The 15,059-nt window shown below is 43.3% G+C and overlaps 2 long non-coding RNA genes across 3 annotated transcripts in view; both read right to left on the reverse strand.

The window, feature by feature from the left end:
- Positions 1–5,133: 5,133 nt before the first annotated feature.
- The window catches only part of LOC146428813 (uncharacterized), a 73,751-nt gene continuing 63,825 nt past the window's right edge, over positions 5,134–15,059 (reverse strand). For both annotated transcript variants that reach the window (XR_014855989.1, XR_014855988.1), the window contains exons 8-9: positions 8,402–8,621; positions 5,134–8,309 (exon numbers count right to left, since the gene is read on the reverse strand). This is a non-coding gene — a long non-coding RNA (uncharacterized LOC146428813). The remainder of the gene's footprint in view (positions 8,310–8,401; positions 8,622–15,059) is intronic.
- On the reverse strand, positions 8,812–13,554 carry LOC146428814 (uncharacterized). Its single transcript, XR_014855981.1, has 3 exons — positions 13,498–13,554; positions 9,646–9,678; positions 8,812–8,932 (listed from the first exon to the last, which is right to left on the reverse strand). It is a non-coding gene; the product is annotated as an uncharacterized LOC146428814 (long non-coding RNA).

Raw genomic sequence — 15,059 nt, forward strand, 5'->3', positions numbered from 1 at the left:
GCAGGCAGTTTCTTGGATTGCTTTTGTTTTTCACTGCAAGAATCTCCAGTTGTAGCTCAAAACTCCTCACACCTGTAACAACTTTCAGCTGAATTTCCCTCTCTCTGTGGCCAAGGAGAAACCTCCAAAAACTGATGCAAAAATCAAGTTCTCTGGGCCTTCTGCAGCCTTCTCCAGCACCATCTAAGCCTCAGAGAGAAGCACAGCCCCAGCTGGCTTTGTTCCCATAATTTGTTTGTTCCCATCAGAAATACAGAAATTTTAAAACAATAAGAAAACACTTACATTGTCAGGGATTTTTCCCCAAAACATATCTTGCTGCCTTCCATTTTCTAAGCTCTCTGTTGTGGCATGGGTAGACCAGAAATTAGAAATATGTCACTTTACAGGACACTTTTCCCTGGAAGTACAGTCTGCCTCTTACCTCAGTACCCCCTTGAGGTACCTTCTTGTACCTGAAAAGGGCTCATTGACACCTCTGAAAAGATCTAATTGGTTATGAAATGTCAGAAAAAGCAAACTCTTCCACAAAGATCCCTGAGGTACTCACTCCTTGGGGTTACCTCATCTATTCCCTACAGTCATGTTATCAGGCACTGAACTTCCAGTCATCCCTTTACCCCAAAAAGCAGCATTTGGACAAATTCCCCCTGCACTGCCCAGTCCTGTGTAATTTTTCCAAAGGAATAGAGCTATTTCCAGCATTTTGTATCCATGCAGACACAGCAGAGGACCCAAACTCCAGGAGATCCTCTCCATGCAGGACAGGTCACTCCAGGACACAGGAGGATGGTCAGGGAGCTGGGAGGAGGACAGGTTGCCTCTCCAGGTGTCTCCACAGCCCCTGGAGTGCTGCTCAAAGCAAGCACATGGCTTCTGCAGAAGGCAGCACAGGATGAGGCTTCCTCTGTTCCATTGTGAAGGTCAGAGGTGTCCTGATGGACAGGAATTTTCCTCCCTCCCTGGCCCTGCAGCTGGTTTTCTCTGTTTGCCAATTATCAAATGAAGCAAAGCAATAAATCATCATCACCTCGGAGGCAAGTCCCCTGCAACCACAGCATCCCAATTCCACGGCAGGTTCCACAGTGAAATCACTGCATGCTCACACAAGGGCACGTTTTGTTCTCTTTCCTTCTGTTTTCCACCATTTCAGATGCTTCACCTGCTCTGCAGTACCTACAGATTACATCTCTGAGGCAATCACTAGGGTTTTGGGTTGGTTTTTTGCTTGTTTGACTTTTTTTTGTTTTTTCTCCACTTCTTAAAACCCTTGAGGAAGTATCAAAAGAGGATTTTAGATTAATTCCCACACACCAATTTCAAACCTCTCTTCTTCCTCCACAGTAGTGAAAGATAGAAAAGATAGTTCAGCAAGGCAGTGAATAAAACCCTAGGAGAGATGGAGCACCAGCACCAGGGCTGTTAAATTGCATGATGAAAGTATTAAAACTGAATAAATCTCCAAGATCTTCCCCTTCTGCCCACAGACCTCACTTGAGTTCACTGCCCCTGGCTGTATTCAGGCAATGTTGGCTACAAGGTACAAGGAGAAAGGTCTTCAGTTGGGAAAAACAGTTAGAATCCTCTCAAACATGGTTTGGAGGTTTCAGTCTTAGATTTTTCTACCATGTTTGTAGAGAGAAATCCCTTGGAGTAAAACCTCTAAACCCTGACACTTATCTAGGGCCAACTTATGAATAGCCAATATAAAGCTGAGGGTTATTTTATATTTCTGCATTTCAGAGAATGCAAAAGGCATTTTTGGCTTGTCAATAGAAGAGATGGGGAAAGTCAATATGAATATGCAAATATTCACAGATCATGGCAGACAAAGTCTACAAATGAAAGACCAAACTCAGCTTGAAGTTTCCTTCTCAGTTGGACCTTACTGAGGTTCAGTGAATTGCTTTCAACCTTGCCTTAGCAGCTAAGAAAGGTGAAAAAGCTTACTTTTCCTGTGGAAGTGAAGGCAGAAAAGAAGTTCAACAAATACCAAGATTCACTTTGTCTTAATGTCACTGCAAAGGAAGAGAGAAAAGCACAAGTTGTGGACATTGGGATCACAGACACTGACTGAACATGCAGCTGCAAATATGAAAGAAATTGGAACATACAAGAGAACTGAGTTCATCAAGTCATTTGTAACAGCACAGGCAGAGCAAGGGAGAGTCCTTAAAAAGAGAGGTTAATACAACAGAAATCTTGCTGCCAAGGGCCATAATTACATCCAAGCAGTTTAATCATGCACCAAGCCTTAATTTAGCCTCCAGGTCTGGTCTTTTGTCTCTGCCCACAGGCTTTCTGTGCACAGTTGGCACACATGAAGATGCCTCATTTCCTTCTTTTAAAGGTAACAGAAAAATATAGTGGAGCTTCCAGTTCTATTTTTTTGCCTCGTGGAGCTTCCAGTTCTATTTTTTTGCCTCTTTTTGATGGTGAAATAAGAGCTGACTTTAAATTTGTCCCTTTTGTCTTCTTTTCCATATGGCTTGTTTGTGGTTCAATTATTGTGATATTCTCCCTACGGATAGTGATGCTTGGGGAATCTGGTAATACTTAACAAAAATATAGAAATAAAAGGATCCTGTCTGCCAAGCAGAAAGTAATTAAGGAACCTGGAACACAGAGAGCAATAAAGTTATTGAAGAAAAAGCATTCATTAAGCAAGATAAAGCACAGCAGGGCATGCAGAGCTGGCCCTGTCCCTGTGCCCTACACAACATCAGGGATCCAAGGGCTGAGCTGCACTTTGGAGGCTGTGAGGCTGCAAGCCAGGAGCCAGAGGAGCAGAGCACTAATGAGTGGAAAGCCCAAACTACAATCTCTCACTTCTCTTCTAAATCAGCCCTTGTTTAAATTAAAGTCCAGCAGCTGGCTGAACAAATAATCCCCAACAACATTCTTAGCCTAAACTTGCTCCTCAGTGTTATTCTAGCAGTGTATTTTGCTGTATGAATTCTAGATTGGATGAAGAATGGCCCAGAGTAAAATTCACTGCTCTGGGTTGGAAATCTGTTAACTCTGCCTGGCGGATACAGCATTGCCTCTGCTCTGATCAGGTACCTGCCCAAAACTGAGCAACAAATCAGAAATAAACTACTCAACTCCAACTTCTACATTTACAAGTTCTGTTTGTTCAAGCACACGTGGAAATCCATGCCTTTGTGTCTTCAGGCAAGTTGCAGTAACAAAAACTCCCCAGAAACCTCAGGAAAGATTTACTCTATAACATCACAGCTCTAATTCTGGGGCATGCCAGGTCCCACCCCAGGAGCTGCTGCATTTCATTGCTAACTGAAAAGATCTCAGGGCTGTGGTAGAGACCTTCAGAATCATCTGGCTGTATCCAAAACTTTCTCTTAAGTGACAATGGTTGTCACTGGTTTAGTTTTCCTGTGTTGCCACAAGGCAGGAAGTTGTTATTATTCCCACTTCACAGGGACAAAGAAAATTGTCTCATTCAGAGTCACACAGCAAGCATGTGGCAGGAATGGGAGGTGAAGCCAAGTCTCACAGCCCTTGTCATACACTAATTCCTGATCTCCTTCATCATGGCTTAAGAAATTTGGGGATTTTTTTCCCTTTGTTTTTCTTTTTCTTCCTGTCCTCAGAATGTATTTCGGTTTTATTTTAAACCTTTTCCGTTTGGCCCTTAAGGCTAGAAACATGATTTGAACCACAAACACAAGACTCCAGGACTTACCACTCTGATTATTTCTCTCAATTCTTACCAACTGGTTGCAACGCCACATTTGTATTCCATACCCATCTAAAATACTTACACAACAGGTAATATGCACATAACCAAAATGCTGGATTAAATGAGAAGTATTTAAATATTTGAGTAATCCCACCAGGGCCAGTTCATAGTTGCAGCACATGTAATAATGTTGGTGTTTAATTATAGCCCACAATAACCTCCTGTAGTTTGCTGGTTTCAAACACTTTCACAGGAGCTGCTGGGAACACATGAACAGATGATTATGATTTTGCTGACAATTAAATACATGCTATCAAGGCTTCATTTTTACTGAACACAAAAAGTGTAGCTGGACAATGATCCCAGTGGATCTCTGCTACTGAAGGGGGCAAGGAAGCTTCCCAAACCCTCCCACACAAGCAGCCCCACACCAGTTTCCCAACCACAGCTGGGAAATCAGTTTCCTAAGCCCATCCAGCCTGGCCTGGTGCTGTGCAGCTCAATTTTGGGGTATTTGTGCCAACAGCCCCATCCTGGAAAAATGGCAGGACTTCCCCTCAGCAGGACCTGAGTTACCTCAGCAGAAATTATTGGGATTTAGTCCTTTCCTACTGCTTTTCCCTGATGTTTCTAATGTTTCTTCTCCTATCTCCCAGCTGCCCTGCAGGTCACACTCTCCACACATCTCACGAACTTTGCAAGATGTTTCTTGAATTTATACACCTTCCACCCTGGAGTTTTTGTGTACACAAGAAGTACCTTGAACTCCTCAATTCCTGATAATGCTGCCTTGGATTAGGCATCAGAGTGTCTCACCTGAGTCAGAAGGCAATCTTTTCCCACCTAAAAATCAAGCATTTCCCATTTAATTGACCATTGCCACAACTTACTACATGGCAGGGAGATGGAAATACGAGGAGAGTGTCTGAGTATATAAATAAAGCAGGAGTTTATCATAATTTATTTATAAAAACTATTTCTAATCTAATTCTTTGCATATTATCTAGGGGCAAGAGAGACGAGACAAAAAAATGGTTCTTAATCAGGAATTGCCACATGGAGTGGTTTTGATTAATATGCAAAACATAGATTATAAATAGATTTATAAATAAATGATCAACTACGGCTGCTGCTTTATTTATCTATGGACTTGCAGAAAATTTGAAGGCTGAATTCTGATTAAATGAGAATCACCACTAATGGTGGACTGGCTGGCTCAAAGGGACTGGGAAAGGAAAGTGAGAATATATTTGCATAGCACCTTTGATTCAGAAGAACTCCCAAGTGCTTTGCAGAATTAATATTATATTTTAGGGGTCACTTCATCCATTACTGAAATGCAGCCTCTGAGGAGGAGGGAAGATAACTTTCTGCATCTATTTCACCTTTCCTTGAAGATCTCTAAGCACTTTGCACACTAATTAAGCCTCCTATTGTATCAATGCAATCCACTCCTCCTGCCAGTTGCTAAACCAATAAAACCTAAAGTACCAGGAATAAAACCAAGGAAAATTCATCAACTTGACATAATTTCATTTCACTTCCAGATCATCAGGCTGAGGCCAGCTTGGACCTCAAAAAGATGAACTCAGCTGAACAGCAGTGCAGATCTCAAATTACAGTGTTCAGACAATTTAGGAGTTAGACCCATTGTGCCCAGTACCACACCCACCCAAATTTGCCCTCTAAGAGCACCTTATCATCCCATCATAACAAACCCTCAGCCCCAAGGTTTGCAGCTCTGCATTTCTTTCCACTTCTCTGTCCTGCTGTGAGTCTCACACATCTCTGGAGTTCCATACAGCATTTTAGCCAAACTCTAAAGACCTGAGAGTTTGCAGATGCAACATTCAGCCCATTCCCATCTGTGCCAAACCCGTTCACCTGGGTCAGACTCCCCCAAATCCATCCAACAACAGGGCACAGGGGAGAAATACATCCCCTGAAAGTGCCGGTGAGTGGGTTCAGCCTCTTCCCTCTACCTTGCCTTTTAAAAATAAGAAAGGCAAAGCATTTCTTTTCATATGGCAGGGCTGTCCTGCCAAGTCGGTTTTCACAGCTGAACACTTCCCAAGGTGCCAGTTCTGCAATTCAGGGCCTGGATGTGATCCCCTGAGCATGATGGATGGTTTTAAAATAAAGGCACTGCGAGGAGTACCAGCTGGCCAGGTGCACACTGGATCAGCATGGCTGAACCACCCCTCCTCCTCCCCTGCCTCCTCTGAGGAAGGAGCAGGAGCTCATCCTGTGCAGGAGGAAGGCTCTGATGGCAGGAGAGGCACAAGAGCCCAGCAGATCCCAGCAGAGACACACTCAGGTCACATCTCACCCAAATGCCAGCCTGCTTTTACTGTGTCAGAAATAACCTGCTGCTACAGGGCAGCTTTGTGTGACTCCTTTTCAATTCCCTTTATTTGGCCACCTCCTTTCTGATTTCTTCACCCCAATAACCAGTAGCTAAGAGAAGAGGCATAACAAAGGCAAAATTAACCTTTTATCTTCAAATAAACCAAGCTCAACCTCCAGTGACACCACACCTACACTCTTCCCTGTGTTCACTCCAGGTTTCCAGATATCCCTAGAAAGGGATTTGATTCTAAAGCACCCTGTTAATTAACAGTTTCTGTTTGGAGTCCAGACTGTGAAGACCATCTTTAAACACCCTTTGCAATTAAATCCCCATCTTCACCAATGGGAACCTGGGTAGCACTTGCTATTTGAGGACACATGGGCTGAAATTCAGCCACACCACACAAGAAGGGCACCAATGTGGCTCTTAAACATTGTGCAGATGCAGCCTGAGCATCCTTGTGAGGAGAAGATTGGTCTCTACACAGGTTTTCTTCTCACAGGGCTTTATGGGACAGCACAGACTATGTCCCAGGAGTTCTGGGCAGCTGATTCTGTAAGTGATGTAGTTCAAACTCCATTTAGTAGAAACCATACACCAGTACAGTCCTACTTCCTCTCCCCACCCAGCAAATTAGCAATGTGGACAATCTACTGACTAAACAGAGCAGATTTTAGCACAGCAATAATAGTCTGTCCGGAGAGAACATTACACCTCACTGCCCAGTTAGAAAAACGTTGAATGCACGGAAATGCCTTTTGAATAAACACTTGATAACCCTCAATAAAACTGTAAGAGAGAGTTACTGCAGATTTACTATCCAGGAAAGGAAAGCTCTTCAAGGTACAGCCAAGAGCTTATTGCTTCTTACTTAGTGCTGATAAATGCAAGAGCTCCACAATCCCACAGCAACCTGGGTTAAAGCAGCTTAGCAGCAAAATAAAATATGTACCTGACGGGTTGCCCACAGAGGCATGGGAGGAACCACAAGTTGGCCAGAGTGGCTCTGAGTTGCTGTGCTTGCTGCAGGTTGTGTGGGATTTCCTGCAGGCTCTGTCACTGTTTGGTGAGGCAGTTCCACCCAGCAGCAGCAGCACAAACATCCCTGCTCTGCTGTGGGACATGAACTGCTCAGGGCCTGCAGCTGCAGGGCTGAGCTGGGCTGGGATTGCTGCCCTTTGGCTTCAGAACCTCCCTGGCTCTTCCACGGAGAGCACAGCTGTGAGGCACATCTGTATGGTGAGGACAGTGCTCTTCCTGCTGCCCTGCAAGGAGGAAAGGAGAGTCCCAAAGTGCACCAGGTGTCAGCCTTGCCACCTCTGCTGCTGGGGGGATGCTAAAACTGCATTTGGGTTTTCTGAAAACGTGTGATTGGCAAGGAGGAAGGAACGGGTTGGCTCTGTTTACACTAATCCAGCTTTCCCAGCCCAGCTGCCCACCTCGGGCAGCAGCCCTTCCTGCAGGAGCACAATGTTCACAGCCCCAGGGAGGACTCCACAAATGAACATTGACAGAAAGGTCTTGCCCTTGCTGATGAGCATTGATGTGCTGCTTTCTGTATTCACAGTTCTTGGTGATGGGGAAGTATTTACAGGATAATTTTGTTTTCCTCCTTAAGAAGTCCAGCGGGGAACAGCCCGGTGTTTAAAAAATAAACACCCAACAAAAATCATCACTAATTCCCTTATCATCTGTATTCCCTAGAACAGGTTTCCTTCCCAGTAGCCCTGTAGGCAGCACCTTACATCCTTGGGAACACCCAGGCTGCTGGGGATCACCAGCCCTGCCACCATCCATGGCAGCAAAAGGATTTTAATGCTGCACCTCCAGTTCTTTTCCAAGAAAGCATCAGTGAACAGTCCCAGCCACTGGTGTATCCCAGTTTTACCATCCCTCCAGCCAAGGCAGCTCTTCCCATGGCATGGCCAATGCTGGCTGATGTTTCTGCTATTTTAGCAGCAGCTGCTTTATTGAGGGAGCCAGCAAATTGTGCTTTGGAGACTTTTCCTGCACACACTGTTAATGCTGCAGAGAGCAATCCTCGGGGAAATGGAGGAGGGCAATCAAAGGAAATTTCCCTCTAGGCTCCCACTGTGGTTTCCTATCCAAAAAATAATATTAAATGTGATCTGCCATCGTAGTAATTAAAGAGATAATGTGCTATTTTATGTATTATTGGATCCCTCTCACAAGTAAATGGAGTTACATTCCTGCTGCTGTTCCAAGGGCTTTCTGGATGCAAAAACGGAACAAATCTCTCTGAAAGACAGAGGTTAAGCCATTTAAAACATCACTATGCTGTTCCTCTAGCACAAAGGTGTATTATCACTCAAATGAAGGTGTATCAATACCTTCGAATCTTTTGTGATTTATGTCTCAATCACTGTGCATGGCAGAGATGGAGCCCTGAGGGTTCTCCAAGTGGGGAAACTGAGGCAAACGTGAGGGGAAGAAAAGGGGTTTAGTTGGGATCCTATAGCAGGTTGGTGACATCTGAGACAGAACATCTTCCCTGGGCAAAGCTGGGTCCAAATTCAGAAGTTCATGCCCAGGAAGTTGCCAAATGTTGCTCTGTAAAGAAGAGAAAAGAATCATTTAAGGAATGAAAAATAACACTCGGTAATGAGGATGCTGATGTTGGATTGTCCAGTTTTCATGGTGATTTTTTTCTCCTCTTAAAACAATGGGATAAACCTTGCTTATCTCTTACATAAACATTAGACATTTGCTGACCAGCATTGGAGTTATTAAACCTCCACCCCCTTTGCAATGTGCATTTTGGAAAACACTCCCAAGACAACAGGTCCAAGTTTGTGTAAAAAATGAGAATACTTCCAGGGAGCTGCTGGCACATTCTGAGCAGGCTGCTGCAGTTGTTCACACTAATTCAGGGAGAAAGGAGGATATAAATTAGGCACCAAGCTGCCATGTAATCAGTCTGTGCATGTTATTACAACAACAGGAACATCCTTGCACTCCATCTCCTGAATCAGTAAATAAAACCCAGTCTCTCTCTGATATCAGATATATTGTCTTGGATTGCTGAAAGGAACTATTGAGACACAAAACTGAAGAAAAAGAAAAGTCTTCTCATTCAGAAAAAAACTTCTGATACTGACATTTAACTTGGAATTTGTTAACAAGGACAAATAAAAGCTCTAAAAGACACAACTCTCCTATTTTCATAAACAAAACATCCGAATTTAAAATTCTCCCTGTGCAATGCCTTCAATTAATAATGTAAAGTATCTGCCACCAATTATAAATCCTTTTTATGAATGCTGAATGTGGTTTGTATCTTTTCTCTCACTTCATCAGATGCCACAAATTGAAGGCTGTAACAGCATCCTTACTATTGCTTCTTTTTTCCTCACACAGAATCATACCCAAATTTTTCAATGTTTTTTTAATGCTCCATTTCTCTTAATGGCAAATGAGGTTTCAAAATATAGTGGAAGTTTTGAAAAGATATTGGTGAAACAACAAATTGGAAAATAAAGGGAGGGAGAAAAATTGAGTAATACCTGCACCACATTATATTAGTAGTAGGGGAAAATATTGGGAACACGAAGAGAGAAACCTTTTAAGTGCTTACAGGAGTGAATTCTGTTGTTTTACAAAATTCTCCCTAGAAGAGCAGGGGAAAAATCACTAATGGATGTCCAGCACAACTCTGACTTATGAAAACATAAACATTTTAATAACAATTTGAAAATAATTCTAAATTAAAATATTTTAAATCCAAAACCTATGAGAACCTGCATTTATCAACTATTTCTGCAGCAAAGTTTATTTCAATTTGACTGAAGAAGCAAAAGTTCCAGCAGGCACTGCAACACTCAGTCATTTTGCCATCTATTTAGTGACCTTTGTTGCTTTCCTGCCTATCAGATTTTCACAAATTATGCCAAATCCCTACCATGCTCAATCATTTCTTTATCTGTGTAGCAAAAGCTGCGACTTACATTGTGCACTTTTTTTATTTCTCATTCCTTTTATCTTTCATGATAAAGACTTATCTTTTAAAAGTTAGCAGCAAGCAAGCAAACAAGTGTGAGCCCTGCATTAGAGGCAGTATTTTTGTCTACAAGGAAAGAACAACCTCTAGTGTGGATTTTCCCTTTTTCCCCAGAAAAGTTGCATTAGATTTGCTGATGTGTGATGGCCATCAGTTGTGCATCCTGCAAACCTTCTCTGAGGAGCTGTTCACACATGGACCATCACCTCACAGGGAATAAAAAGCACAAAACTTCCTCTCACCAGCAGGACCATCCTGTGAATTTTGGCTTTGCTGACTTCACGTCCAATTCATTGTCCTAAATGTGGATTTCAACAGAATAACTGATGGGTCTGAGAAGACTGAACCAAGCCCTAGATTTTATAACTCAAATATTTCTGGTTTTGATGCTTCTTTATTGCTTAGATTACCATGATCACAATGGTAAGGCAGCTTATTCACCATTCATACCAAACAAATTGAGCACAGTCTAAAACATATCAAAGGAAGCTTAAGCCTGGGGAAAGCAGCCTCCAGATCTCTGGATGAAGTTCCCAGAGTGGAGAACAACCACAGAAAGTGCCATCGTGCTTTTGAGAAAGTAGATTAGTATGCAGTATCTATTTTATGAGTGATCTCTACTCCTGTGCTGGCTGAACTCAGATGTTTATACACAGGGAGTCCTTTTCCCTGCAGGATGGACAATTCCAACTGCCCAGAGAGACAGAATGAAGGAAAAAACACTAACTGCTCCCTGTTCAGTGAGGGAAAGGTCCAGCCTCATCTGCAATGTCATTCAGGAAGTCTGGGGCAAAGCTGGGAGTGGACTTTAAATTCTATATTTACAGTGGAAGTGTTAATTGCAAAACTCTATTTTAGGATCATGTACAGATTGAATTTGGTGAGCCAAATTCTGACAGTTTGTTCTGGGTGACTTTCATTCCTGCTCTAAATTACTGGGTGCCACAACACTCAACAAAAAACAGTACTGTAGGGGTTGTTTTAAGGTCCTATCACAAAAAAACCAAAATTTAACTCCATTCTTGTAAGACTAGGGAAAAAATTTGCATCTTTAGGGTTCATTCTGAGCTGACACACTGCACTGAGGTGGCTTTTTCCCTCTGCAGCTTGTGTACAGCAGTTCAGCTCTCTGTTTTCCCTACCAGCTGCTCTACACACAGCACCCCTGTCAGCAGGAAGGGGCAGAGAAATGAATGAAGACTGATGATTAACGAAGAAAGAGGGGGAATATTAATCATGGAGTCAACATTTGATGGGAGCACTGATGGAATAGTGGTCCCACTGGAAGTTGTTAGGAGTTGATTTTTATGCCCCAGGGCGGTGGTTTTAAACCAGGACTCGTGATGGAAGAGAGGTTGCTTGTAATGTTTTAAACAGGCCATTGTGGAAAACAGTCCTTCAGCCTCCCCCTGCCCTGACTCCTCCTCTGTTGAGAGCTTAGCCCAGCTCTGCTGTGCACCTACACTCCCCAAAACACCAGACTGTAAAGATCAACCCTTTAAACAGAAGCAAACAGGAGCAGGACATCTCCGTTTTCCCTTGCTGAGCTGCAGGAGAGCCTTCACCACCCTGAGCTAACTCAAGAAATGCTGATGGTGCTGATTCTGAGCAACTTTTCTGTTGTTCAGCACACTTGAATTACACCAGCAGAAAGAGAAGAGTCTGGGACAACTCCCCTCCTAGCTGGGTAATTCAGGTTTGAACTTGAGCTACAACCTGCTCCAAAGCACTCTGAAGGCTAAAGGAGTCACAGCTACATCATGAAGTGGTATAGTCAAGCCCTCCTAACATTGGCTGGAATTCCCTGTATCTCTCAAATTAACTGCACTTGCAATCAATGCCACAAAATGGACTCTACAATATATCCAAAAAGTTCTGTTGGCATTTCAAAAAGGTTTTACTTGGGGGAGGAGGGGATCTGAAAAAGTAAGAAGGGCTGTATTCAGGGCTGGTATCAATTGCTGGTAATTCTGTTGAGGTCAACAGATTTACCAACTTTCTCAGGGGCAGCTGTTTGGGTTTCCTGTGCTGCTCCCTCCTCTAAGCTCTACCAGTGCTCCAAAAATTGCAGAATCACAGCATGTAACATCTTTCCTGAACTTTGCTCCACAAATTAATCCATACCATAGCCCTGTCAGGAAAATATAACATGCCCAGCAGCTTTGTTTATAGACAAGGTTACTTTCTAAATAAAAGTCTAATTTTAAAAGTATAAACAGTTTTCATGCTTGCAGCAAAAGGTTAGGCAGAGAATGGGTTGGTTATACAAGTCATATATGCATTTTTCTATAGATTTAAGCTGCGGTCTTTCACCTCTCAGCAATAATTGCTTTCCCAGAAAGGAGATGGGTCTGTTCATGGGATGCAGCTCTGCTACCCCTCCACCTATGTGTCCCACAATATGAAGGAAAAAAAAGCAAAATTATTCCCTTAACTTCTGCTAGACAGGGAGAGAGAGAGGAGAGTGGATTTGGCCACAGTGCAACGAGTCACAAGGAGTCCCTTAGGCATAAAAAAGAATTCCTCCCAAGTGCACTGAGGCCAGAAGCAGCTGAACAGCAGAAGTTGTTTAATCCTCCATGTTGCATTTTATCCAGAACATTGGCCCTCCAACAACCCAGAAAGCTTCAGGTGCATTTTCACAGGTAGTTAGTGCTGTTCCATGAGTGGGGATTTGCAGATATGCAGATTATTTGCTCGGGAGCAAACACATGAACTCTGCTCTTTCTGCCTTCCAATTCTCAGGGTATCCCTGCCAGACACCCAGGATTGCTGCTTTCCTGCTCTTGCAGCAGCACACAGAGGGGATGGCTCAGGCAGCTCAGCTCTGTCCTCACATCCCTACAAAAGTAGGTGCTGCCTCACAAAGTGTGCAGTGCTCTGCAGCTCCCCTGCATAAATAACTTCTTAATGCATCTGTCATTTCAGGTGTCAGAGCACAGACAAGGTCAAGCTTGGAGAGAAATCAGCCTGCTCCATCCTTGACCCATCATTCATCACTGCATTTGTCCACAGCCAAACAGCCCAGCTGGTTAACAGGGAAAACACCTTATTTGAGCTCTAAAAGGGTCCTGTTTCTGCAATGGAGAAGTTTATTAATAATGCTCTCCAGCAAGCAGCAGAGTTTTGATGGACAGTGTTGCAGGGATATTTTTCAATAGAGAAGTTAAAATCCTACACTGTGCACCCAATCTCCAGGCTGGGGGGAGAGAAGAGGTTAATTTTGCAGACAGCAAATGGTGACTGTAGGTTATTAGAGATTCACAGTGGTGGGGATATATGAGCCTTGCCTTCACCTTTCCTCATGGATCATGTACAAGCTGTCCTGGCTGTGCTAACAATCCCACACCATGCAGGTGTCCCCTCATGTCACCAAGCAGGAATTAGCTCTGATTTCACAGGATTAGGCATGGGGATTAAAATACACACCTGAATTCATGCTCCTCCACACGGATTTCAGCTATCTTTACAGGAAAGATTCCTAGTTTGTAAGGAAAAAGAAAACTTTAAAAGGTGAAGCTGTGTCCCTAAGGCGAAAAGCTTTGTGCTTTAATCAGCTTTATAAACTACTGGCATTTGTGTGAGGGTTTGGAATTTTGGGAGGGTGAGGTTTGAAGAAGAGATGCAAGATTTCTCCCTTGAATGCAGGATAGACAGTGAAAATTTAGGAAGAGTTGACCCATTAGGTATTGGCAAGGTGATTGCAGCTACTTTAGGATGAGTTCAGTGTGCTCACAACTTTAATAAACCTTGTCACAGTAAATGCAGGATGTGGGACAAAAACAGATTTGGACTGGGCCTGACCTCTAAGTTTGACTCCTTGATGCTGAGACAGCTACACCTGCAACATTTTAAGAAATTCTAATTTTTACACACATAGACTTCAGTTAGTTTATAGACTCAGATACACAAGCAAGTTCCCACAGCCAAAAAAGTTTCCAGCTCCCACCTAAGCCACAGTAAATGTCCATGTAAGAGCACTTTGGGCATGACAGTGCAAGAATATTCCAATTTGCACAGCTTTCCTCCACTGCAGGCTGAATTAGGATGTAGAGTTAGCAGATGTAGCCCTGAGTTTGTGCAGATATGACCCATGAAGCATTCACCAGGTGTCTGTGTTGGTGCTTTGTGTCAGGAACAGGCTGAAGCCATGGTGATGTTGCAAGCAGGGGAAAGGCAAACACTGGGATTACACACAAGGTGTTATCTCTGACCCTATTCCTGGGCATGGCGAGAGCCTGGCGTGACTTAAATGAACTTTTTGGTCCTTCTGCAACTGGTGATCAGCTGGCATATCTCATGGGCACTGCACTGCTGTGGTGAAAGATGACTGCAGGGAAGTTGGTTCCTTAGCTCATCATACTCTTTTCTCAAAGATTTTACATTCATTTATGTCCATCCATTGTATCATCCCAGTTTTGCAACAGCTACTGCATTTTGAGACAAGATGACCATGTCTGATAGCTACTTACGCACTTAGAGATGCAAGCATCTTATCCAAATAATCAGTAACTGCTCTGCCTACTTAAAAATAGCTTTTAGACTGCCACTGTAGTGTAGTTATTTAAGTGATGGCTGAGATTTTCAGAGAAACAAATTAGATCCAAAAGTGCCGTGGGCAGTGCTGGCTGAGGTGTGTGCCCAGCACCAGTGAAATGCAAGGCTCCACACAAAGCACTGCCTCACTTTAAGGAATGAGTCTCCCTTGCCCTCCAGCATTTGTTACCCCAAATCTTTTAGCATCCCTCAGCTAAGCTCCCATCATCACTCTCCCAGTGCCGACTCAGCGGCTCCATTAGCCTCTCGTTTGTTTGCTGGGAAATGTGTTCCTCTGCTTTGTTTCTTTGGACCTAACTTCTTTTTTCTTTTTTTTCTTTTCTTTTTTTTTGCCTCTTTCTTCCCTCCACGGGGTGACAGCTATTTTATCACCTACAACAAGAAATGCTGAGCCTGTTGTGCAGGCAAAACATTTGCAAAGGGGCAGGGGGTAC

This window comes from Lichenostomus cassidix, chromosome 20 (genome assembly GCF_008360975.1).
Source record: "Lichenostomus cassidix isolate B80296 chromosome 20, HeHo_3.0, whole genome shotgun sequence".
NCBI lineage: Eukaryota > Metazoa > Chordata > Aves > Passeriformes > Meliphagidae > Lichenostomus > Lichenostomus cassidix.